The 27,548-nt window shown below is 34.5% G+C and overlaps 1 protein-coding gene and 1 long non-coding RNA gene across 6 annotated transcripts in view; one reads left to right on the top strand and one right to left on the bottom strand.

Annotated features, from left to right (window-relative positions):
* Nucleotides 1-27,548, top strand: part of LOC310899262 (teneurin-3-like) — a 1,088,357-nt gene that overhangs the window by 47,414 nt on the left and 1,013,395 nt on the right. The gene's annotated exons all lie outside the window — the stretch shown is intronic.
* LOC310899269 overlaps nt 1-27,548 on the bottom strand; it is a 70,440-nt gene that overhangs the window by 7,567 nt on the left and 35,325 nt on the right. Inside the window, exon 2 of the long non-coding RNA XR_014584137.1 lies at nt 1-27,548. This exon is cut by the window's left edge and continues 7,567 nt beyond it; it is cut by the window's right edge and continues 32,511 nt beyond it. This is a non-coding gene — a long non-coding RNA (uncharacterized lncRNA).

Here is a 27,548-nt window from a genome sequence, read left to right as displayed (position 1 = left end):
CAAGTATTGGTAGAGTATTTAAAAAAATCAATAAAAATAAAAATGTACAAATACTCATACTATTATATTGATTAAAAAACAAACAAACAAACAAAAAAAAACAAACAAAAAAACACTTTCCAATCAGACTAACATGCTTAACCGTTAAAGGAATGGAATCTGCTTCCAACAGAACCAGGAATTTAAAACATTGAAATAAATTATGGGTTGTGTTGTATGTATGTGTTTAGCATACTTCAGCATATTGTCATATTTCATTATGTTTTGTATTTTTACTGATATATCTTTTTATTTTGTCATATTTCATCATGACTTAGAGTCTCAGTGAAAATCTGTCACTGTTGAAAACAACAGCTCTGGTGCAGGATTGACTCAACTGTTATTGATTATAAAATAATTTAAGTACTTTTTTCTTCAGCTGAAGTATCTGACAAATGAAACCAATCATTTCATAGGAGTCTGATATCAGAATAATTATGAAAGTTTCATTTATCTTGTTAAGTTACCTAAGTAATTGAAAAAATATCTTCTGCTTGATGTAGATCACTTGCACAGAACAGTTACAGTGCAAATGAGTGAAAGAACTATGTATAGTATTAGAATCCTTTGGTTTGAAGCAGGTTAAATTTGCAAGTAGTTTTTTTTTTGTGTGTGTGTGTGGAATGTGTGTGTTTGTTGAGAGTGGGAAAAATGTGATTACTGTATCAAAATTGTAGGAAGCACACTGCCAGAAAATACTGTATACTGAATGCATTGAAATATGTAATACTAACTATGCAATATGAGTATTTACGGAAAACTCTTCAGTATATTTTCAAAAGCTTTTACAGAGCACGTGAGCATAGTTTAGTGTTATTTTAAATGTATTCTTGTTCTTTTCCCCCTTTTTCATTAGAGAGCTGCTAGAAGCAGGAAGTAAGTTTACAGTCTGCCGCAGTCTCCCTGACTAAATTCGTTTATGAGGCCATGTTGCAACTAGGAAGCCAGACGTGCTAAACAATCATTGTGATATAGGTTGTATTGTTTCTGTTGGCAAAAATGGTACATAAGCATAAACCGAACCTCACCTGGTGCATTAGGTCCTATATGAATAGAAATATGGCAAATTGAATAATGTTAGACAAATAATAGGGAAGGCTCAGAAATATTATTTAAAGTATTGATGCATAAAATCTGCTTTCTTACCTACTATGCAAGAAGTTTTTGTTAGCCCTTCTTTAATTGTCTCAGTACTGTCTCCTTTGGGATCTTTAGTACACAGTACACAGCAGATCAACACAGAAGAAAATTTTGCTGAGGGAAGTCCTACTATTGGAGCATCCATACAGGTGCCATGCACATGGTTCTTCAAGTGAGGACTCCAAGACAGTGGTTTAACCTAGGTGGATAACTAAGCACCACGTTAACTGCTTGCTCGCTATCCCCCAGTGAGATGGAGAAGAGAATCAGAAAGGTAAAAGTGAGAAAACACATAGGTTGAGATAAAGACAGTTTAATGGGTAAAGTGAAAGCTGTTTGTGCAAGAAAAACAAAATAGGGAATTCATTCATTTCTTCTGATTGGCCCACAGATGTTTAGTCATTTCCAGGAACGCAGGGCTTCATCATGCAGAACAGTTTCTTGGGAAGACAAATGCAATGCCTCCAAATGTCCTCCCTTCTTCCTCCTTTCTGTGGTATGTTCTGCCTTTCTTCCTCCTTTTTCCTGTGGTATGGAATATCCCATTGGTCAGTTGGGGCCAGCCCTCCTAGCTGTGTTTTTCTTAACTCCTGGTGCCCCCTCAGCCTATTTGCAGATGGGGCAGTGTGAAAAACAGAAAAGTCCCTGACTGTGTAAACTCTGCCCAGCAAAAACATAAAGCATCAGTGTGTTATCAACACTGTTTTCCTCACAAATTCAAAACATAGCATTGTATGAGCTATGAAGAAAAACATATCTGCCCAAACCAATGCAGCTAGTGAGGAGACTATTCTGCTAGATGATCTTAGATGAAACATCTTGTTTAAAGGCATGAGTATGTTTCAGGTCCGATAAGAAAGAATATCTAAACTGTCATTTTTCTTCTTTTTTCTGTCAATCAGCACGTGCATAATATTGACTAGTAAACTCTCATGTAACTAATGACTGCCACAGGGTTTGGCACCAGAACAGCTGAGGGACATGGAACACTCATGTTGTTTGAAGAGGCACAGACAGGGAAGGAGAGGAGAGACACTGAAGCAGAGAGGCAGAGAGGAAGTTACAGGGAGTGCTAAAGGAGAGACTTATCACACTGAGTGAGGATGGGAGAAGACAGAATGCAATGCAAGAAGTAACTGGACTTTCTTTTGCCTGTAAAAAACATGTCCAGTTTAAGCTTGTCTTGCATGGTTCATTTCTCTGTAGTGGTTTTAGATGCTTTTTGGTTTTGTTTTTAAAGTCTTCTCCTTATATCTTGGTCCAAAAAAGCTTAGGGGATTAAAGCAGTATGTTTCACACTGGAACTTCATCAGATTGAACTGTACACTCTGTTACTTTGAAATTGAACAGAAACTTGCTTGTTCTAGGGGACCATTTTTAAGTTTCCATAAGATTTACACACAGCCTTAATTTGATTTATAATAACTGCAATGAGTAGGATTCATATTGTGAAAGTGCCACTGATTCATGCTGTCTCTTACATCTTTGACTGCTCTTGCCCACAAAATTGAATAAGAAAGCTATTCTCAATCCGTTATTAAAAGTTATGAATATAAATATGTCCATAATGTAGTTATTCCGAATGCGACAGGCAATAAAACATTTACTTAATTGTATAAACCACATAATATCCTGGTAACTTTTTTTTTTTTCAGTGTACTTGTTTGATTTCATGTATTAGAAGTTTGCTGTTCTTGACACACTCTTTACTACACCTTATATACTGCTGTATAGATACATTGATCTATATATTCAAATATAGTTAGATATATTAACATCTTGATTTATATTCCAACTATGTAAGCCTTCTAACATCTTCTTTTATTAATATTCAAAAACACATTTTTCTCTATGACTTAAAGCTCTTGTAAGAAATACCTTCCCTTTGTATTTAAACTTCTTTAATAGTCTTGATGCTCTTCCCATTAATAAAAAGGAAGAAAAAAAAGAAGATTATTGTCATTCGCATGTTAATTCTTAGCTTTTTTCCACTTGTGGCCTCCTTCATGTGTTCTGTTATCTATACTCAAAGTTATGCCTTTGGGACCATATGCATTTAAAATTCCAGTGTGACTACTGTAGGCAGAGAGAAGTTTGCTAGCAGTGTTCCAGTTCTGGTTGTACACCTGCTGCTAGCAGTATTTGCCTCTCACTGTGCCAGTTGGCAATGTTGGTTATAGTATGACCAAGAGTTACGAGGTCTGAATAATATCCATCCTCCAGTGACCAAGCAACTGCAGAGTTTTCCTGCTTATTCTCAGGAAGAACGTATACCCTGTGTGGTGTTTAGAGGGAGGACACCATTTTACAATTCATGATTCAACACATAACATTTACTGTTTAGGCAGCACCACCCATCTTGAGATTCAGACTGCAATTCAATCCCTACTTTGTTGGTCAAAGAGTGTGCTTCTAAGGTACCCTTAGTTAGCCCAGGGAGCTATATTCAGAAGATATCTGGATGAAATTCAAGAAGTACAGAGAGGCCAGAAAAAATATCCACAACTACAGTGCTATTTTCACACAGCTTGGTTAGTTGGGCATGAATTGTAGTGTCAGGAAAGTAACATCACCCTGATTATTTTTTGTGCCACAAACTAAACTGCTCACTGTATTGGAAGTTTAAAGCTAGCTCATATGTCTTCATGTTAGGTCTGACTCTGCAATGTCACATGTTATTTAGTTACCTGAAATATAGAATAGAAAGGTTCACAATGCACTTTTATTGTAGTGTCGGAGATAATACCGTGCAAAATTCTAATAAACTGCAGTTTGGAGCAGAAAATAGTACGGATGCATTGTATATACATATGTATTCAGTGCTTAGGTAAGATAAAAATTCTGCATGGTGAAAATCACAGGATATTAAACCAATTGCTACTTAGTACAAAAAACAAAAAACAAAACAAACAAAACCAAACATATATTATTATTATATATTTAACAGTTCCACATAAAGAAGTTTTTTAGTACATTTAAAAGTCTTAATTCAGAAACATCCAAGAGATGATCTAAATGCCAGAAGAAAACACACAAAAAAGAAAGGAGACGAAGGGTCCTGATACAGTTCACAGATTGTTGCTTATATCACAGTTACTTGCCTATACAACTTCATAATCCTATACTGTTAGGAACATAGATCATGTTAGAAGATTATTTGATCTACATACAAAGCAAACCTGAGATTTGCTCAATTGTTCAGATTTTTGCCTGTAGTAATCCCTTCAGTCAAGAGTTTCTTTTGCCTTTCTTTTTAACAGAATACTGTATTTTGTAATGATTAATGAGGTTCTGATTTAAAAGTTATTTTGAAGAATAGACAAGTCCCTTAGCTCCAAGGATAAACAGCAAACAATAATAATAATAATGAGGTAATTCAAAGCCCAGCTGGATAATAACCTGTTGCCAGAAACTTTTAAAATATGTATCCATCATCTGCAAGTATTAATGTGAACAAATTTATTTGAAGTATTGGTGGATATTTATATTCGGTATTCATTTATTGGAGTTAGGAATATCTCACAATATTTAGGTAGTATTCTAAAGTATTTTTAGTTGAGCTGAGGAAAATACTTAAACCAATATATTTCCTTATGCAGTTGAATGTTTTCTCTAAATACAAACTTCTAGACAAATATCTGCTTTAGTCACAAAGAACTAAGATATATTTAGGTCTTATCTTTCTCAATTAGAAATGCTTCCCTTGCTGAGTCACAGAACCAAGGAATGGTTGAGGTTGGAAGGGACCTCTGGAAGTCGTCTGGTCCAACCTCCCTGTTGTAGGTGGCTCAGGACCACATCCAGGCAGCTTTTCAAGATCTCCAAGCAGGGAGACTCCACAGCCTCACTGGGCAACTTGTGCCAGTGCTCAGCCACACACGTAGGAAAAAAGTGTTTTCTGATGTTCAGAGGGAGCCTCCTGTGTTCCAGTTTGTGCCCACTGCCTCTTGTCCTGCCACTGGGCACCACTGAAGAAAGCCTGGCTCCGTCATCTTTACACTCTCCCTCCTGAGTCTTACGATCTTTCTTTGGCATGTAATACCACGTGTTCTAGAATATACTTCCAAATAGCATAAAGGATTTTCTGGCCAGAGAGAACATGGAGAGGCTGTATCTGTCTTTAATACTGAACTGTTCTCAATTTCGTTGTAAATGCTTTCTTAGCTTTTTTTTTTTTTTTCCCCCACATGCATTTCAGATGTGTTTACATGTGTTCAGTTTGTGATACTAAAATAGGTGGATTTATGCTAAAATAGTTATAGACAGGAATCATTTTTTTAAAGTATAATTAGTTACTTTAAGCTTCCAAATCACTCTAGTGCTGTTGAAAAGCTTACTGTGGCTCTCTTGGTTTTAAATACTTGTTAGAGTATTTGGGAGGTGCATTTGAAATTAAAATAAGTTTGGCTAGTAATTCATTTCCAAATCTGTTTTAAAGCTATCAAAGGAACTTAATATTCTTATAACAATTCATTTAAGTTTAGTCCATAAGGTAAGTCAGGTATTATTTATAGTTCTATTATACATGCTTTTCATTATCTCTTTATCACTGTAGCTTGAGTATTTAGATGCTTTCAAAGCTATTTAAAATTCTAATCCTGAAAGGACTGTTTGCTCAATCCTTTCAGACACACACCAAGGTTAAAATTCCACCCAAGCCACTGTGATGGATCAAGCTTATATGCTTAATGAACACCGCATGATGAGGCGGTAACTAGCAGCACAGCCAACTGCATTTGATTACCCAGTGTTGATGACCATCCTCACACCTGCCATCAACAGGAGGGAAAGGAGTAGCCTGAGCTCAGGAACTTTGGGTTACAATGGAAAGGCCAGGCTGCTCTGTTATTACAACCCTGTCAAAAATAACTAACCTCAGAATTTTTACCCTGCCTTTTAAGAAACAGGATTTAAGAAAGACTCTCTTTTCCAATTCCTTCTTGTAATTTTTGAAGCTCTTCAGCCACATGGCACAGTGAAACAGAAGTGTTAAAGTTGTTATATTAAATAGGTTTCAAAATCTTAATAGCTCCTTATTAAGATTAGCCAGACATCTGGAGCTAACATCTCAACCACCTGCATTCCAGTTTTACTTCAGACCAGCGTGGCCTTTATACCTGGTAGCAGCACTTGAAGGGCCTTAATGCTGTTCTCAAACATTTTCTGGTTTAGTTTCATCCTAAGTGAGTCTGTATGCTCCAATGTTTTTTGCAAAGGAAACTGAAGCATAGTAGGTAGGTGTGGTTAGAAGACATGTTCCGAAAATGCACTAGTGATCAAACTTTAAACAGCAGCGTGGATGTATCTTAAGGATGCTTGATACCAGTGAGGCAATTTATTTGCATGCATGAGAAACTGAAGGCTCAGAATAATGGGAAATACAAGTTATGAGTAATGGCTGATGTGTTCTGGGGTTATGGAGGACAACAGGAGGACCTCTGAGTGTCTTGTATGTGCTGTGAAGGAAGGAAGAGAGTATTACGATGCAAGGAAAGGATGCTTGGACCATAGAATGCAGGAATTCCTGGAGCAAGGTATGAACAGGTCAGCCTGTTTCTCAAAGACAAAGTTTGTAGTCATGTTTTCCTTTATACTTTTTCCGGTTACAGGTAACTTCCTATAGCTTACCAAAACTTAATTTTTTTCAGTCTGTTTTTCCAAGCTGGATCTTGCTCAACTGCAGTTATGCTCACTTACTGCTTTCCTGAGTGTCCCTGCTTTTTTCCTTTATACATGTTAATTCTACCTTGGCCTGTATTTCTCTCTGTCAGTGTTTGGTCTGTTGTAGTCGGACTGATCACTCCACTCCTTACCATTATGAAGAAGGAGATAAAACTTGGATATGGCCTTTCCTTCTTGTCATATTGGGACACTGTGGCAACTTCACAGTACATAAGAAGCAGTATCTGCAGAAGTCTTTTCCTGATTAGTTTTAGTTGTAGACAGTATTGAAAAGCTTGCAAATTTTATTTTGGAAAATATAGGTGAAGCTGAACCGTACATACTGTTATTGATATTGCCTGTAACATGATAAACTCAAATTGTCTTAGTTAAGATTGCCTAATAACATAATGACATACTATCATTTTTTGTGTGTAAGGTGTAATTTCTAATACAGCTTTTAAAATAGGTTTTACATTCAGATGAAGCCTGTGATTTTCTGAACATGTAACTTTCTTGTTTGTGGACGCAGTGGTTACAAATGGGGGTGACATAACTTCAGATCTGTTGATATCAGTGAATATTCCCACTGATTTTAAGAATAGGTTTTAGGATAGGTGAATAGTAGGTAAATGCTTCATTTTTGCAAAAATTTTGAGTTATTGTTAAGATCCAGTATGACAGTCGTTCTTTTGCAGGCATCGTGACTTGTAAATCTTATTGTATCATATCACAACTCACAGCACAAGTTTGTTTGTTTGTTTTTTCTAATTGATGCAATTCTCATTCTTTTTTCTTTCCCACAAGGGTTGTGAGTAGTTTTTGAAACATGTTCAACACAGATTTTCCTGTTTATTTTATTCATGCAAGTATGTTTCCATGGAGACAACACTGGAGTTCATTTCCATTGCAGTTCTAGTCAGTCATTTATCTGTAGTTCAACAACAACACAAATCAACTTTTCTGCATGTTGTGACAGCCCTGAGGTGATTCGTTCACAGGCTCTCTCTAGAGTTCATTTATGTGTTTGCACTTACACACACATGGTTTTCATTGAAGAAAAGCACTGAAATCCCATTTACTTACGGATTTTGCTATCTGATTTGGGTATATCAATATTAAGGAATGCGTTTCTGGGGAATAATCCTTATCCCATGTTGGCACAGGGACCCAAGGGCATACCATCTTCTTCCAATTCTTCACTTCTTTTCCTGACATCACAGCAAAAAAACCACCCTACAGCATTCTGAGCTGGTGCCATGCTGTGGGCCAATGTTGGGACGTTGCTGCAAAGAGAACTTGGCCTCTGGCTTTAAGTACGTTGCTTGAGATCTTCAGCACAGATTTTTGGCCCTCAGGCAAGGTGGTGAAAAAGTGGTCTGCACTGGTTAGAGCTAGTCTTCTCAGGAACATCTTGAATATATCCAATTGCACTGTAGTTTATCAATATAGTGTTTTATAGTATGCTGCTGATAGCGTGCTGTAGGCATAGTGTGACATCACTGTATTTGACTATAGCTACAGTGTTTTAATTAAATTTTTATAACTAATGACTACTAATAATCATATGTTTTTAAAAATAATGGAACTGTGGTCATAGTTTTGATCGAACAGATAAAAAAGATAGTAAAGTTAAAGGTAAACACCAAAGAACTGAACACAGAGGCTCAAGGAACTTAAATTTCTGCAATTTCTTTCTTTCAAATCAGTTGAGATTAAGAATCAAATTCTACTGACATTAAGAACTGATCTCTAGCAAAAGCCAGGCAGATAGCCAGAGCAATCACACTCTTAAACTTCCTTAAGGAAGATCAAGTCAAAATAAACCAATATTGGATTTATGGATTTATAGTTTAACAATTATGTTGCAAAATGAAGATACTTACCAAAAAAAAAAAAAATAAGAAAAAAAAAAAGGAAACCTAGATAGTAAACAAACTCACAAAAGGAAAAAGAAAGAAGTAATAAGGTTATGCCGCTGTTTCTTGCCAGTGTTACTGAATCTATTTGTGTTTGTATAACAACTCTTTGTCAGATTTTAATGAAAGTCCTTTGTACTGCTCAGGAACAATTAAAGGGTTGTTTTTTCCTCTTTTGGTCTCTAACCCTCTGCTCTGTGATTATTTTCAAGAATGTAGTCCCCAGCCACTTTGGAGGAGTGTGTTAAAAATTATAGAAAGTAAACAGAAAGTTCTAGGGAAAATAGACTGTTTGAAAATAAAACTGTTTGGACTGTTTGAAAATAAAACTTGCACATGTGCAAAAAAGCAGCTGCAAAGCTGAAGCTATGTCGTTATGCTTACATTTTGTTTTCCTAATTTTCTGAACATGTATTAATTACTTCATGAAAGTTACACTGCCTTGTACCCAGATTAAACTAAGGTATTTTGATTTCCATAAGCTGTCTGCAGTAAGCTTAGTTGGGAGATTTTGTCAACTTCATGCAGTAGTTCTTAGGCATTTTATAACTGAAAAGGTCTCAGGTTATCTTTCTCTCCAATTTAAATGCTGAAAAGAAACTAAAAGGGTTTGCAATCCATCTGTCTGTATAATTATACTATGATTTAAATTGCTTGGTAATAGCAGTATTAGTAGTCTGCATTCCTTGAGGCACTGATGTAAAGCATAACCTGTCTTCCTTGTGTAAAATTGACCATATGTCATCATGATACATGCCACGTTTCCATAGAGTCTTTGGGAAATTGTTTTCAAGAAGGAATAGATGTTCATATTTCTTTCTTTCAAGGTTTACGTGAATATTTGGTGTAGAATACAGTGTATTTTAATCCAGTTTCGGGTATTTTTTGTTCCTCTTAAAGTGTAATAATTAAATTCCATGCTTGATTGTTACAATTTTCCACTTTATTTTGTTGTTATTTCCCTCTATACTGATAATAATCTTTGCACTTGTTAAAATGCAATGAGATATATTTTGTTTTAAAATTAGGGGAACAAAACCTTTTATTCATTAATATATTTGAGTTTTTCATGATACTACTATAATTACTCATTTTAAAAAGTGATTGAACGGTTGAGCTATTCATAAGTGTGATTCCTGCTTTACTTTAACTATGTGATGGAGATGAAATAGTCTTGCTACGGTCCCTTTTCTGTCATTAAAGCCTGAGGAAGGAAAATTATTAGGTTATTCTAGAGCAGTCTGAATGGGGAAAAAAAAAAAAAAAACAGGCCAGAGTTTGCTATACATTGCATCTCAAAAGCCCTAACTAGGAAAGATTAGTTGGGGTACACTAAGTTGAAAATATATTTGAATCAGTTCTGTAAGCTCATGCAGAATTATCATTGTTTTTGCAACTCATGTGCATGATATTAACAGAACTGCAAAGAATTTACCATCTTTATAAGAGTTCCAAATAATTATACAGCCTACACTAGGAGGCACCTACAGGCTTTAAGATTTTGAAATTGATTAGTGTAATTTACAGAGAAAATAACTGTTACGTTCGTATCACTTTTGCACTTTTTTTTTTTTTAATTTGAGTTGGTTTACAAACCGCACTTCTTCCACTAGAAGTCAATATGTTTTTAGGTTTTATTGAAAGGAATACATACAATGACATGAGGAGAGAATATTCCATATTTCCCCAAATATGTTTTTAATACAAAGAGGGATGAATTTGAAAAAATATAACACTGAAATGCTGTGGATCCAATGGATTTTTTCTAATTCTTCAGATTCTAAACTTCATTCCTCCATAAAAACTAATTATGAGAAGTGAAACTTCTCCAGTAAGCATACATTTCACTCCTCTGTGCTTGTTGGTGCAATACATGGTTAGTTTCATTGCTATCAAATTTGAAATAAATTACCCTACAATTGTACTACATTTCCTACATTCAGTTTTATGGAAGAAGACAATGATATATCAAATGCAATTTGATATTTGATATATCCCAATATATCATGAGATATATCAAACCAGTTAAAATATTGAGGCCAAATTGACAAGTTGTATTATAAATGAGTTACAATCATAAGAATTTTCTTTCTTGTTATGCTTCTTTTTCATAAGGTTTGTAATGAAAGCAAATAATTTAAGTCTTTCTTCATATTCATGGAGTTAAGTGTCTAGACTATACTTTGTTATTGCAGTGTCTTAACAAGCTACAATATAAAAACATACTAGTATACTAAGTGAGCTAATGTGAATGTAGCAGGTAACTAGGAAAAGGGTCTAGGGGTAGACATGTAATTGTGCCTACTTCATGTGAACCCAAGCTACACTGAGACTTTTCACTGTTAAATTTCATCGTACCATTTTGTTTTAGATGTTTTCAAAAACAAACAAACGAAACAACCCACAGTAAAGTCATTCTTCCATAATGAAATCTTTTTATCCAGGAGTATATTTTAGCAAGGTTTCTTTACAGATTGTCATGAAGAGCTTTCCAGCTATTGCTGAATGTACTTACTAAAATTTGTGCATTAATTTAGCCATTTGATATAGACTGTATCAACATATTCAATTTTGTATTTTTATTTATTATTTTTTTCATTGGCAAGTGTAAAACATTTTTGTCCATTGATTAAGTGCCTACAGGGGAAAAAAAAAAAAACAAACAATGGTGAAGGTCATGAAGACGTGGTAGTGTCAAGAATTTCAGAACACATTTTTAAGATACTATGTTTTGAGAAAGTTATTGTAAGACCAGAACACGTTGAATTCTTTACACACATTCAAGGCATTTCTTCAAGAATATTGAACATCAAGCAGGAGATCAAATATATATATATATCAAAGTGTCTAATTACAGTTCTTAAACAGATGTCTCATTTGGCCTGGTCACTTTTATGAGTGGCTGTGGAAGTTTTCCAAAAAATTCCCTGCAGAGAGATTTCATAGATGTGCTATTACAACTGGACCAAGTGAGACTGAATTCCAAATTTGTTTGCAGAAAGTATACGTTGTCGTCATCGCTAAAACAATGACAACCTATGCAGATATAGCTAGTGGCATCTCATCTTGAAATTTCTTGTTGAAGTCAGAGATGTGAAAGATAGATAATTGCAAGAAATTGGAGTGGAAAATCAGCGATAAAACTTTCTTTTTTTTTTTTCCTGATCTGAACTGTTGTATCGGAGTGGCTGTTGCATCTGTGGCAACAAAGTGAATCTTACAACCTCACCTCATTGAAAAACTGACTTTTATTTGCTTTATGAATTTTGGAAATGCATATGTGTCACTGTATGAAAAGGTTAAAATGGGAAAAATAGTTGGTTTCAGTGATTTATTTTGGAAAAAAAAAATGATTATTGTAGGTTTGGAGAAGTAGGGTAAGATATTTTTTTGAGGCTGGGGGCAATGTGTTCATTTTCCTAGCAGAGATGGTAACTTGTTGTTAACTGACTGAGTGACATAGCTCTAGAGAGGTCTGTAACCTCCTCTTCAGCTATTGGGAATCTGTAGAACTGCTCATCACCCAGGAACAGCCAAGGAATAAAAGAAAAGAATGGCTTTTCTATATCATTGATGCTGTTGGTCAGCAATGTGGGACAATAATTACCATTCAACTCTAGGCTCCACAGGGCTATCCGTATGCAAGGAGAATCCTTGAGTGAAAGACTAAGAAGCCAGCTTCTGAATCGCCTTGCAAAGTGAGAATGGTTTAAAACATCTAGAGCATAAGGTTTAATTTCACTTCACATTTCAATACATGCATGTCTAAGCAACAAATTACTAATGCTACAATGTTAGTGATAGCCATGCGTGTATTTTGCTGACATGACTGTATTAAATGAGATTCATTCATTGACCCGACAGAGGGTCCAAATCACATTTCTAGCGTATCTTGTAGCATACTGAAAATGTGTGGTCTCTCTGATAGTTTGAATCAAGCCTTATGCTATCTGTATCAGAAAATGCCTCCATGGAAAGGGTACTAGTTTTATACTTTACCTGTGAAAGGAAAGACAAATTATCCAATTACTAAACACACACTTCCAGGCAATACAAAGTAACATGCTGATTAATCTAACTACATATGGAGAAATATTTTTTTTTACTTCGAGAGATCTCCTGAAACAAGCAGCACAGAGATAAGCATAGAAGTGAGTTAAACAAGTTAAGAAAGTGCAAGCTGAACACTGAGTGTATGGGTAAGATGGATATTTTACTAGCTTATTTGAAAAGATAAAGTTTCACATCTACCAAATAAATTTCTTACTCATTTTTCCTAAGACATACTTATTTGTGGTTGTATTTTTTCTATTTGTAATCTGATTGTAATCCCCTACTCAGATCCTTTTGGCCACAGAAATATCTATCAGTATTTCTGTGATCAATACTCGTTGCTAAGACCATAAATTCAGACACCATTTTTGTGCCACTTCTGTAATTAAAGGTTTGAAAGGTTTTTCTTTCTTTGGGTGTTCTGAGAAAACATGACTGAATCCCAATCTAAAACACAGTTTTCTTAACCTAACGATAAAGTAATAGTGAAAAGAAAGAGTTAACCTGCCATAAGCTCAACTAGCTAATATGCATTCACCTTTAATACAATATATATAAAAAAGCATATTACACTTTTGAAAAGCAAATTTTTAAAGCAGCATTCTTCTCAAATTTTTTTGCTTGTTTGTTTTTCTACATAGTAGGTATGAATGCAACTTTTGATATACAGAGCAGGAATATATTGTGTAAAGATATATTGATAGCTAGCACCAAAAACAAATTTTGTTGTTTTAAGACCGCTTTGAAAGTTCATGTTGACTATGACGTGTTCCAAGTGGTTGGAAGAGTGCAAATGTTCTTCCCATCCTCATGAAGGGCACAAGGGACATCAGAGAACTACAGGCCTGTAAGCCTCACCTTGGTTCCCAGGAAGATCATGATGCAAATACTCTTGGTAAACTACTCAGGGTGTTGCCGTGAAGTGTGTGGCAAGTAACTGGGTGTTTTCTAGCGGTGTTGCTCAGAGTATCCAGTGTTATTAAAACATCTTCATCAATAAACGAAAAATGGGATGGACTACAACCTGAGCACTGATGAGAGATGACACTAGACTTGGGGGGGCTTCTATTTGAAGCGATCTCAGTAAGCTGGAAAAGTGAACTGCTAGAAAGATTTTGAAGTCTGATAAGGATGAATGGGTAACTGGTTACATAGAATTAAATAACCCTGTGTAACAGCACCAGCTGGAGTTGGACTGATGGGTTTGCAAGACCAGACGTGAGTGGCCTGGTGGAGAACAAGTGAAATGTGATTAGCACTGCACCTTTCCAATTAGCTGCATACTGGTCTGCTTTGGGAGAGCATAGCCACCAGGTCAAAGGAAGTGATTATCCTATCGCTTCTGCATTTCTGAGGTTGCATCTTGAGGAATGTGTCCAGATTTGGTCTCCCAAATGCCCAAAGGTGAGTCTTGATGCATTCAGACCAAACAGTAGGAGATCATATGCCATAACACTGGTGGTTTATTAAAAATTGTAGTAGTTATAGCTTGCAGTGTCCAAGTGTAACAGATATATTACGGACACAACACTTTTAATTAAAACACTTTTATATCTATGATATATTTTTGATACATTTATGACTTAGAATCTAAATGCAGGAAGATACACATAGCTTTTAGAACAATTACGTAATTTTTATCTCAATCTTCTGATTGATTTTTTTGTAGAAGAATCAAATAGAAATATATATAATGTTTTTAATAAAATAATTTGAAAAAAGGTTATTTTGGGAATGCATTACAATTCCTTTTTCAGTGAACATTCAGTATATCCTCTTTTGCTAATGCAGGTTTCTCTCAATTTGTATTAATGTTATGTTTAAATAATTTAAAAGAATAATGTTATATCTAGTCGTGGAAAGTTCTTACTGAATTTGTATGGTGAAGAAAAGGGTAGATGTAAAGAGTAGGCCTTAAAGAAAAGAAAAATATGCTGTGTTTTTGATTAAATATCTACTGCCATGTAATATACAATCTCTGTATGCTACAACCGCAGTTGAGAAGTTTCACTGTCTATTTTTCATTATTTTCAAAGAGAAGTATTTGTAGACTTGGTTCTATCTGTATACATCAGGCACGTCAATCCGCATTATGTCTCAACTTCATCCAGTAGGTTCATATGAAGATTGATTCTGGGTAGAGGCTAGTAATGTAGGGCTTCATTGTTATAGAAAATGAAAAAAATAATGCAATGAAAAACTGCAACTCTTTTCAGAGCATTTTTGTGCACTTTTGGGTTTGTTGAATGGGAATCAGAACGCTCTTGACAGGAATTTTCTGGTAATTTCATTGAATTTTCAAATAGATTCCTGTTATGAGTACAGACAGCCAAATGTGTCTAGAGTATGCAAGTGGGCGTACATTTTGGGGGCTTCACCAAAAATAGGAGCCCATTTTTATGCTATTTTATTGGTGGATGATATATCATAGGCTAAATATCTGTCCTTAGAATGTATTTGTAATGAAATCACTCTTGTGTAAATTGTGTGTAATTATTGTAAGTTTCTGATTTTTGTACAAATTCCAGTACTCAGTGCTATACACTGCTTTTTTTTGGGGGGGGGGAGGGAGGGAGGTGCTCTTTGTACTGGATCGTGAAGTTACATACTGGATCCTGAAGTTACATGGCATCTGAGGTGGTAGAATGGGCTTTGGGAAAGCTGCATAGTGTGCTAGGGAAATGCCAGGAGGTTGTGCTATCCTGATGTATATTTACAGTATGTATACGCTCCAGTGTGGATGGGTCAAGCCTGATGAATTAAATCCAATCTGTAACCATATTATTTCATAATGCCTTGTAGAGATGTCATGGTACTAACAGTGGAGAGAAGGTAGGTTTTTAGAGGGATCTGGAATACAAAGGACTTCGTCATTCCTAGGCAGCTTGAGCTTGAGAAATGGAGAGGAATGCTTCAAGCAAGCAAAGGATATGATCAGAAAATATGCTGTATTTTAGTTTGCTCTTGGAGTTGCTCTCCTGAACTTAGCTCAGAGGTCCAAGGCTATACAGAACACACTAATTCAAACTCGAGCTGTACTGAGGTATCCATGCTAATACGTAAGCTTGCAGCATGTCTGAAACGGTTACGTTTATAAGTGTTCTGTATATTTTAGTGCTGAAACCTCTTCTTTTATTGTCATTCTATTCCTTTTATAAATACGACTAGTGTCATGTAGTGTCAGGTATCACAAAGGCTTTTAATGTTCACGAACAACCCAGACTTCTAATTTTTCAGGATTTCTGATTTTACATTTTTTTATTAAATCATACCTTGTTGTAGGTATTCACTCTTTGTAATTGTGATAGTGTGAAGATGAATGTTACAATATGCTGTGTAGCTGGTAATCTCTTTTTCTCTACTCAAAGGTGCTTCTTCTTGTAGAACTTTGTTAGAATAGATTCCAAAAGTATATATATAGTTTTCATGTTTTAAGGGCTATTTATTAGGAAAAAGATATGGGAAATTACGAGTCCAGAACTGGAAGAACATACTAGACAGTATGCTCTGAATTTATACTAGAAAAAGTACAGAAAAACACAGCAAAGAGAAAAATTACTCATGCAAATAATACATGTAATAGTCATAATTATCATACTAGTTATAATTTTAAGAATGCTACTTCAGATCACTATAGCAATGACCTTCTTTGGAAGGGTTTGATGATGAGGCAGCGTTTTTTAATATATATGAGTAGTAGGATATGTCACAGGACCATTAAATGCTTATTCATGCTGACTGGGTAATTTAATCTGGGGATATTGTCTTTCTTTGCTATTATTAGTGAGCTTTGATGTGATGTTGTCACTTTGTTATCATTTCATCTTAAGTCTGCTTTCAGTCATTGAGAGTTGGCCTCTTTCCTTATGCAGCATCAGCGCATCGTACGTATGACCTTTGGAAAAAAAGGTTTGCAGCTAAGTTGGTTAACATTATGTAAACTTCAGAAATATACATAAAATCTATGAAATAATATTATAGTATTTCTTAAACCTATAGCCTTCAGTATAAGTCCATAGGCTGCTTCCTGTGAATGTAGTTACCACCAGTACATTCAGTAAGTGAGGATTTGTCTAAAATATGTACAAATAAATACCTAGGCTAATGTTTCTGTAACATGAAAGTTTTAGGAACTGTTTCTCACTTTGAAATTTTGGGGGATTTGCTCTTTGTTTAACCGTTAAATTCCTAAGGCAAAATAAACATTAGAAATTTTTAAGGAAAGGAATAAAGAGCACACTATACATCTGTGATGGGCAATGGCAGTACCAAATTTACTTGACTGTAGGGCCGCGAGCACTGTGCTTGGGCTGTTAAACCTATTCCTAGACTAATTAGTCACAAGGTCTGTTGAGCACTGATACCTAGCACCATACTGTTTGTACAGACTATAGAATAGCTATTAAGTCCCTTCTAGGAAGTTTCAGATTGAAGGTGATCAGGGAAAGATATCTTTGTGACTTCTGTGGTAACTGTCACTGAAGTAAGTACTGTTCAAGAGATGATAAATGATACTGTGACACCTTTAATGCTGAAAGTTGTTTAAAGGGTAAAAAAAAATACATGGAAGCCTTAATTGTTTAGAGAAAATTATTGCTACTTAGCTAAGAAAAGAAAAAAACAAAAACAAAAAACAAAAAACGCTGTAATGAATGATAATGGCCTCAGTTGGGTGTAAACAGTAGTGTGTGCTAAAGTCTGTCACTTTCATCAATCTATGAGGCAATTTATTTCCAGGAGCATTAACTGTAGTGTGTGTAAAGCATAACAAGTGCTGTAAACTTTTTCAGTGCATTATGAGATTCCGCTTGCTTCAACACAACTGTAGTCATTCCAGTGTCATTAGGTTACTAATATCTAAGAGAAAAGCCATCACAGAAGTCTTTTGCTGTAAACCGTTTCTTTATATTTTTTTATTAAAAAGTCAAAAGAATAATTTCATGGAACATTTACTGAAATTGTCGTTTTGCTCCATGATCTCCAAATGATCTCAGTGAGATTCTGTTATTTTGAAAGAACTTAAATGGATGAGGAAGGATGACATTGAAGAGGAACACCAAACATCTGAATGTATACTTGTGTAATGTAGTTATATTGAAATTAATGTTTCCTGTTCCATTTTTAAATCATGCCACATTTCAGTCCAGCACAGTTTAGACACAATCTTCATTCACAAAGCATTAAATCAATTTATTATGGGAAAAATCCCAATGTACTGAGAATACAGTCCTAAAGTACTCCTAAAGTACATTTCTGAAAGGTTTTGAAGACATCACACAGTAATGTATATTTTGTACCTGGTGAAGTATTTAAGGTGTACCATATTAATATATATGGAGGACCGTGTGTGCTTTCTAAATTGCATTCAGTAAAAAATCCTTACTGGTTTTGTTCATGTATACACAACTTTGGAACTTGGTGCTCTAGGAAACAGAAAGTCTCCACAGTCCTTTAGAAAAGGGCATACCAGTATTTTTCTTTCATACCATAGCAACCCCTTAGGAAAAAGTTCAGAGAGAAATGAAACATTTATGCTCCTCTACACTATTATTTACAGGAATTACTGGCTTAATCAGAATATCAGAATAGGCAGGCAAGCTAAGGAGTTGAAGAAAATGAAGTCTCTCACACAACAACTGTTTCTTCCTGTGGTCGTGTATGTTTTATGTATGGTTTTAATTCATGCTACATTTCATCCTGGGACAGTCTGAAAACTCCATGCATGTTTCAAAACCAATATATTGTCACCTTCTATTGGATGCATACCAGTGTAGTGTGACCATTTGAATCATTTGTAGTAATCATGGAGGAGTTTAACAGCTAGGCAAGAAAAGCAATAAGCAACAGTGAAAATCCACAGCAGAAACCCACACGATATCATAGCCGTGGGTGGTGTCTGACAAAGAGTTGTGTCCAGGATAAAGGATTTTGTCTAGCTACTGTTGTTCCTTATCTGTATAAATGATTTTGTGCACATATGCACATATCCCAAGTTAGATTTGAGAATCTTTGTAGGTGCAAATTGTGGGGATTGTTTTAAAATTCTTCCTGTGACACAACTGGACTTCATTTTTTTAATGTAATCAACATTACAAAAATATATAAAATAGATTTGTTGTCTGAATTTGTGTTAAGAAAGTAATTTTATTGAAACCCCTTTATTTGAAAATTATAATATGGCTCAGCATTCTTGTTCATTTATTTGATATTGAAATTGAATCAGTGAAAAGTGTACTGAAAGTGAAAAATCTACTGTGGTAAGTTAATTCTTTACTTTCGGAATTTATAATTCTAGTTCTGTATGCCTGCAATTGTAGTAACAAGTTTGGTAAAGGAAGATTACTTAGTGTGCAGCATACAATCATATGGTAATACGAAAGAGTTTTTAAATTGGGAAAAGAAGAAAACTGTAATTTTGATAGACTTTCAGTGCTATTTCCTTTTAGCTTCTCTGTGCGTAGTGCTTACATTTGTCATAGATGTTGCATTTGAGAGACTGCTAATTCAATGCAAAGCATGCATTTTATTCTTCCAGTTGTGTTGACCTTCACTAACTGCTTGGATTGCACTTGGATAGTTCATATAATAATGTCAGCGGAATCCTTTGACTGGAATACAGACTTGAATTGAGTTGAGGTCATCCATGATCTTATGGACTTGTCCCTATTTACTGCCCACTATTACGGTAAAATCAGTATTACTGCAAATAAAACAATCGTAACTGAATTCAGATTTATAACAAATATGTGTGTGTATAGGTTAGACTACAATTCTCAAAAAATATTTTTGTCTCAACATTGTGTGGGATTTTGCATTATAGACAGTACTTCAAGGTGTGTTTTTTTCTTTTCTTTTCTGAAATATCAACAACTTTTCACATTCAGTCCCATTTTTTACCTACCCAAACACTATGAAGAATTTGATGTGATTGTTTAGGGCTTAATCCAAATTGCATTGGGGTGACATAATTTGTTGATAGCGAAGTTAGCTGAGGAATTTGCAACTAAATTAAACAATGTTTTGAATATCTTTCCGCATGAAAAGTGCATTTTCAGAACAGAAAAATGTAAGCACATGTAACATCTGACCAGATGAAAATTTTGGCAGCATTTGGGGTTTAAGCCAGTTCAACATCCTTAGCCAATGAGATCAAATATCCACTTACACTTCAGAGAACTGCAATATGCATTTTTAGGTAGCTAAATACTAAAAAAAAAAAAAAAAAAAAAATCCAGGCTAACTTAATTTTACACGTCACTATAAGCTAAATCTTTGTACATAGGTTGTAGGTATTTTGGGAGGCTGAGACGGTTGATTCATCACATTTTCAAGTTTTGATATTCAATATAACTGTCTAAGAAAAGAAGTGGTTTACTAATGTGAACCTAATGTGCAGTTAAGCTTTTTAGGAGAGGATGACTTTTCATATTGAAATTTGAAGATTTGATAGAAGTGCTATGATAGTATAAAAATCAGATGTTAACTGTGATATTGCTTGATTTATACTTCTTTATAATTATAATAATCAAAAATGAGGTTTGTATTAACTCCAAATAAAAACCAGGTAACAACGTGAAGAGGTATAATAGACTTTTTGCTTCCTTTTGTAAGTGTTCAGGGAAAATGTTTGACCACAGGGTTTGTATTTAGTTTGCACATTCTCTGCTGTTGAAGTGAAACAACCTTTTTAAAGCACAGGCAATTTAATGTACCTAACATACTTTCTTTAGTAAAGAAGGTGCCCTTATCTTTTGGTTAGTTATTTAAGCTAAGGAGGTCATCATGCTGCTCTTTTTATCGTATATATTTTTTGCATTTTTTGCATCAACAAAGATGAAAGCTGCAAACTGACCTTTCCAGCTGTGAATCTTCAGGGTTCTCCCTCTAATTTGTGCATTTAATTTTCTTTCCAGAAACTAATTTAGTGTTTACCTTTTGTAGTTTAGATAGAAACGCATCTTGTGGCTGAAAGCATGTATTTAATTTGCTTTAGAACTACTATTCTCATGGGCATAGTTGAATTTATAACAGAAATACCTATTTCTTCTTGGTAAAGCAAATTTTTCTATTATGGTGCATTAAAATACTTCTCAAAATTATAGCTGTTTGTTTGTTTGTTAGGTTTCAGATAATATCTGATGATTTAGCTGTAAACCTGTTGTACAAAATCTTATTTTTATTCCTACTGTGAAGAAACAGTAAGTGTTTTAGACAATAAGCAATTCAGCCTTTTTGTTTTGTTTTCTACTTTGAAGTTGACCATTGAGCTATGATGAGCTATGAGAACTCTTAGTTTATTCTGCGTAGTTAGAGAATATAATGCTGTTTTATCTTGCATTCAGATGACATGGAATGGAATAGAACAGTTCACCATATGTAAATGCAGAGGATGTTTAAAGCCTAATATGACAATTGTAGCACGGATATATGCTTTTATAACCTTGAAAATTCAATTCCCTGTCTCTGTTAGTGCTCAGATTTTAGGAGGCCACAGATCGACACTCTTAAGTACCCTTTGTCTACATGCTTCCTATTGTTTCTTCTCTGCTTTGTCTATTTGCTGTTTTCGTTTATCAATGTATTATCCCCTACTAAATTTAGGGAGAAAACTAATATTATCTAAAGAATGCTACAGTATTTTCTTTACTGTCTATTATTGTCAACTCCTCATTTCAAGTTTCAGAACAAGAAAATGTAAAATACAGTACCATCAACAACTAAGTATGTCTTCAATGTACCGCATTGCATCTGATACCTTAGGTTTCCCTCTTATCTGCTCCGGAGGTAAAGGAGAATGCAACCTTGGATTTGTCTGTTTGGATTGGAGTACTTTTCCCTAAAAAATCACAGAAATATGAGGAAGTTGAAATTTACTGTTTCCTTTGCAGTTCATCCTGTCTGTTAATTCTCTTGGTGGTAGTGTGTTTGCTTGGTCTTTGATTTTCAAACATTTGTGGTGAAGCTGAAATTACATTAACCTTTTGATAATTAATTTCTTGCTAACCATTCTAAGTATCAAATTATTTTCCTTTACTGAAAAAAAATCAGGGGAAAAAAAAGAAGTAAAGTGAAAGAAAACTTTTTCACTAAGGTGCAGTGAAGACTGTTGGTATATACCAATATGTTAGGAGAAGTTATAGAGAAAATCCTACTTCACCTTTGCTGTGTTCAACTTTAAGTTCATCATGAACAACTAAACTATTGCAGATTTTTTCTTGAAGAAATGAATAGATTCTGTGCAAAACCTCTGGATGTAGCAAAACTGCTGTGGAAGAAAAGAACTGATTCTGCTCTCTGTGGAGTAGATCTCAAAGTACAGAGGATTTTGTTACCACAGAGCACAGGACATGGAGAGGAAAAGTCTGTTCTCAAGACAGTTGTTCAGTATATGCAGTTATGCTTTTGTTCCTGTGTTTTACTAATACTAACACTTTGATTTTAAATCAGATTTTCATTTTCTTCTGTTTTATTCTAAAATAAGACAAAATCTGTATTTAAAACAGACACATTAAAAAATAAATTAATGATGAGAAATATAAATGGTAAATATCAAAATACTTCACATTAAGCATTGGAGGACGTGTGATTTACTTATTTCACCTGAATGCAGATACATAAGACTTCTGTGTGAAAAATTACTCTTCAGAGCTACTCAAAATTTGCTGATTTGAAAGCTGGCATGGACGAAAGAACAGTAGTTAAATCTGTGATCCTTCAGAGAAAGTTAAGACGTATGCTGTGTGTAATCCTTTTATTGTATATGGAATGGAGAAACATGGGCTTAAAGGAGTTTAGGAAGTGACTGATGAGTAAATGGAATAACTAAAGGCATCAACTACTGTACTGTAAGTGATAGTTTTTATGCAAAAAATCAAATACATTTGCATTTTGAAGTTGATCTTGAAACTTTTACCTACAGGAATATTGCTTTGAGCATTCAGATGGATGAAACTTTAAAAATTAAATGTTTATGCTGTGTCTACATGGAAAAGTATCTTTCCAGTGTTTACCATATTTATATATGTTACTTCATCATAAGGTGATTATGAATTCATAAACATTTCTTTAAACACGAGATTTTTGAATCACAGAAAAATTATTATTATTATTTTTAAATTGATTACTGTGTTTATTGTTCTCTTTTTAAACTAGCATATGACTGCTGAAAGGAAAACCTTCTGGTTTTGCTGATAAACCAAAATACCTTATATAACTTTACAACTTACTATTTAAGCTATCGACCATTTTATCTGAGCACAAATAAGGAAGGTAGGGCTAGATTTGTAGGTAGTAGTACTAGTATTTCACATTGTGAACAATACTGATAGCTAAATTTTTGAATAAATTTTCAGAGTTAGTGTTGTACCTTTTGCAGATAATATCTCGAGATACTGTAGGTGCTGACTTTTTTAAAACTAGAAAAACTTAAATATATTTAAACCTGTTCTACGCAGTTGTTATAAAAGTACAGTTAAAGCCATTAAGCATTTATTTTATGAAAGTCCTTTTATTCATTTCTGTAAAAATTACAATGAGACAAATTTGCAAGCCAGTAGTTCAACTTAATCTTTGTTCAGCTTTGATCAACTTTGTCATCACAGGGGCATAGCAACTGATTAGTTACCTGTGGTTTCCCAAAAAGTGTTTACTTTATAGAGACAAGATGTATACTAGTTCTGTCCCAGCTGGCATAGCAGTTGCTAATAGGCTTTTGGCTTGGCAGGTTAGGATACTTTACTGGAGCACTGTAGGGTCCTGTAGTTTGCTCATCATCAGACCAGACTTAGGTGTTGAAGGTTTAAATCTCTAACTGAATGAAGCTCACTGAAGTTACCATATTTCATTGTAGACTTTTTTTGGGAAACCTGTAGCACAGAAAGTTAAGTGGGTCCCAGGCAGGCCAGAATCACAGCACACGTGTAGACCACAGATGTAGCTTGTCTGTAGGTTTGAAACATCTGACATGCATAGGAGCTGTGCATGGGCCGCAGTGCAAAGTAAACCAATATAAAATTGCACCAAGTATTTTCCAAAGTTGCTAAAACTATACTAGCATCCTTAAAAGAAATGACTCACAAACGCCAAAACAGATATTCGAAATCTGACACATATTGTCTTGCTTTGAGGGGCTTAAGGAATGGATATCAAGACAGCACGTGGTAAACAAACCATATTTTTTTCCTACCACTTTTTTTTCAAATACAGTTTACTCCACTTTGGAGAAAAATAGTAATGTTAGTTATGATGCATAATTTACTGAAACTGCACTTGCAGATAAAGCTGATTTGACAGTGTTCTCAGTCTTTGCCTTCAGACACTTCAGAAAATCTTTCCTAACCTGTCGTACTGTAATATGGATGCAAACAATTTTTTTTAAGTTTAATCATGTAAAATATTTATTTTGGCTTTTATGTATGATACCATGTGCACTTTATAGTAATGTAAATACTGACACATAATATATTTTTAATGATGTATTACTCCACTTCATTCACTTAATTCATTCACTACATGGAATGGATGTGCCCTCCTTACGCTAATTTTTTGGTGCAAACACAGTATATGTTACTCTGTATTGTAGCCAAAAATACTGCTGTTCTGAATTTTTCTCTTTGAATGTTATCTCCAATTGCATAGTTAACTGCACCATAATTTCTATAATTTCCTATTTACCTGTGTAACATAATTGCAGAAAGTCATTTCCTTACTGCACTTCATAAAGATCTTTTCCAATGTTTAACTAATGCTTAATTACCAGTATTACCACTGCTTTGCACAGCACAAATAATATTTTCTACACATTCTCCCCATCTGTGTGTGCCCTTTGTACATGCAGATATGCCATATTCTCTGTTTAGCACTTGTGTATCACTTATGTCACTTTTTTTTCACTCATCTGTTTCATCTGTTAGTTTAATGTAATTTACAGGTCTTTTTATTCCAGAATCTATTGTTGTTCTATTCCTTACATTTGTGCACAAACACCTAATAGTTCACTTATACTGCTTGATATTACTTTAGGATTGTGTTCTTGGGAACAGAGGTCTACATAAATCACAGTCACTTAAACAGGTTTAGGTATGCACAGACTTTTAAAACAAACTTGATTCTCAATAACTTGGCTCGACATGAGTACCTGAATATAGCCACAAAGCCACAAAAGAAGCCACAAAGAAGTTTGTGTGCTCGAGTTACTCCCAGTATCTCTATTAAAAAAAAAAAAAAAGAGAGAACAAGTTATCTGATTGCATCTTTTAATGTTATGCAAAACCTGTCATAAACTCAAGTAACAAAATGACTGTGACTGTCCTTTTTAGAAGAATGTCCTTTTGGAAGAGGATAGAGGGAAGTCTTTTTTCCCTTAAGCAACAGATTCTGTCTGTCTGTCTCTAACCTCTTTTTCCTAGGAGCAGGAAGAAAAATGAGCTTTCGAGTAGAGGAGCCTCTGAAATGAGGTCTGGGCTGGGTCTGCCAGTTCCCCAAATCCTTGTTGCAGTGTAGCACTTCATTTTTTCCTGGCTTGGCATCAGAAACACCAGTGGGCATTTTACAGTAGTTTTGCTTAACTTTGCAAATGAAAATAGTGAGGTAGTTGCATCTTCTTCAAGCCACCTCATGTGTTACAGAATGTTATATCGAGAAGAAATCAAATAATTTTTACACTTAAAAGGGAAAGAAGTCATAACTAAAAGAAGACGTCTTGCCTTCTCTGAGGTATTTTAACCAGTTGTGTATATTTTATCTCTGCTGTGCAAATGTATTTGCATGTCTTTGTGGCTTAAAACTGTATGGCCTGGTCATTACAGTTCCTTACTGTGTGATGGTAGCCTTTTCAGATTTCTGTCCTCAACAATGTCACCTAATGTCTCCAGTGCGTTTTACTACTCAGTGAGAAGAGGTGATAACAAAAAGCAGCATTATAGGTTGCAGGTGATATGTAAGATGGATTGTGAATATCTGGAAGGCAATGAACTACAAAAAAACAGGTTTTATGTTGAAACATAATAGTCATGGAAGGAGTGTGTATCCAAAGTCAAGATGAAGCAAAGAAAACAAGTAGAAATATGGACAGAAGTAACTACGCTGTCATTTAAATGCTGAACTGGGAGTGCGATGACTTTTTTAAATACATTTTTCCTAATTGGTATTATTAGTTTTCGTGTTTTCCAAACCCCACTGTTTTGGGAACCATTAGAAAAGTTTGCTATTGGACATATAGATGACTACAGCAGTACTTTAACATAGATTTATTTCATGAAGTGAAATTATGTATTCCAGTATATTTTTAACCTTATTTTATACATTTTATTTGAAAAACTACAGGCATAGGTGTGTGGTCCTTACTCAGGGAAAAGCTGAATTCAATGAATTTTAGAGTTATTTCGAGTATTTCTCTTTATTTGCATTGGAAGTTCTGACTGGCAAGTAAGCAGTAATCAGTCATTTTTAATGTTTAAAAAATATGCATATGTTAATTTTTCCATTTTCTGGTGGTATGTAATTAATTTGGGTTGATGTATAGATAAAGAAATGTTTAGAAGGTTTGCAGTTGATTAATGCTACAAGATTTTTCATTTTAATTTTGAAATAGTGTATATTTTGGTATGTTTGCTGTTTGTCTTTCCTTCCACACTTCATATAGATAATATGATTATGATTTCAAATGCAGAGGAAAAAACATATAAAGGAATAATCTTTCTTTCCTTTCTGATCCTAGATTTCGGATCCATATATGCTCATGTATTTTACTTAAGTAAACAACTGTATTTTCGGATTTTTAACAGACAATGTTTAAATGTAAAAACATGGCATATTATTTAAATACAGTTTATGGGAACAAATAAAGATTTTACAGAAATGACAGTTCATAAATACAGCTTTCTATAAAAAAGAATAGGCTTGTATTTTTTTCTGCTATAGTTTGCATAACTTAAATATTCATGAAGCACAATAGTTTCACAACAAATCAAATTTAATTAAATGATGCATTTTCACCACTTACAAAAGGTTTATTAAAGGTTTATTTGCTCATGCAAATGAAAGTGTTAGAGTAAAAATCCACATGAAACTTGGCACTAACAATTAAAAAAAATTATTGGAAGATTTCTCGCCTCACTGCAGTACCTTGCCATGTTTAAACTCCTCAGCTTGTCATTTAGAATCTTTAATGAAACCTGGGAGGAGGCTATTTATTTGCATAATAGGACATAATTTGCTGTGGTGAGGTTTTAATTATTTATAGGCTGTCTAAAATATTTAAAATGGCATCACTAAGGAGCATGAAATGTTGGATAATGCCTTCATTTCAGGTTTCCTGCCGATTCCTTTATGGGTCAAGCATTTTATTTCTAATTAGCATATAAGCATAGTAGCTTTAGAAACATAAGGAAAGCAAATTCATTTTGGTATGTTCACAACCTGAGCAATTCAAAACTGCCAGAGGTCATTGGGAACAATCAAAGGTACAGAATGTACCAGAGGTGTACAGCATGAAGGAAGAAGTTTCATAAGACGTGTATAGGAGACCTACCTAATACGTAGTTCTACTCAAGCCCATTTTTAACACTGTTTCTCTCTTCTTCCTATACAATTTCCTACAATATTTACCTGTATTTCCTCGTTATTTAGCTGCATTATATTGTTCCTGTAATGCATATAGCAAAGAAATATGTTTTGAAAAATGGCAGGTTGTATATTCATGTTTGTAGATAGTTTCAAAACACTCCAAAGTATTGA

Source organism: Anser anser (assembly GCF_964211835.1).
Source record: "Anser anser genome assembly, chromosome: 4".
Classification (NCBI taxonomy): Eukaryota; Metazoa; Chordata; class Aves; order Anseriformes; family Anatidae; genus Anser; species Anser anser.
This window is presented reverse-complemented; position numbering and strand designations above follow the sequence as displayed.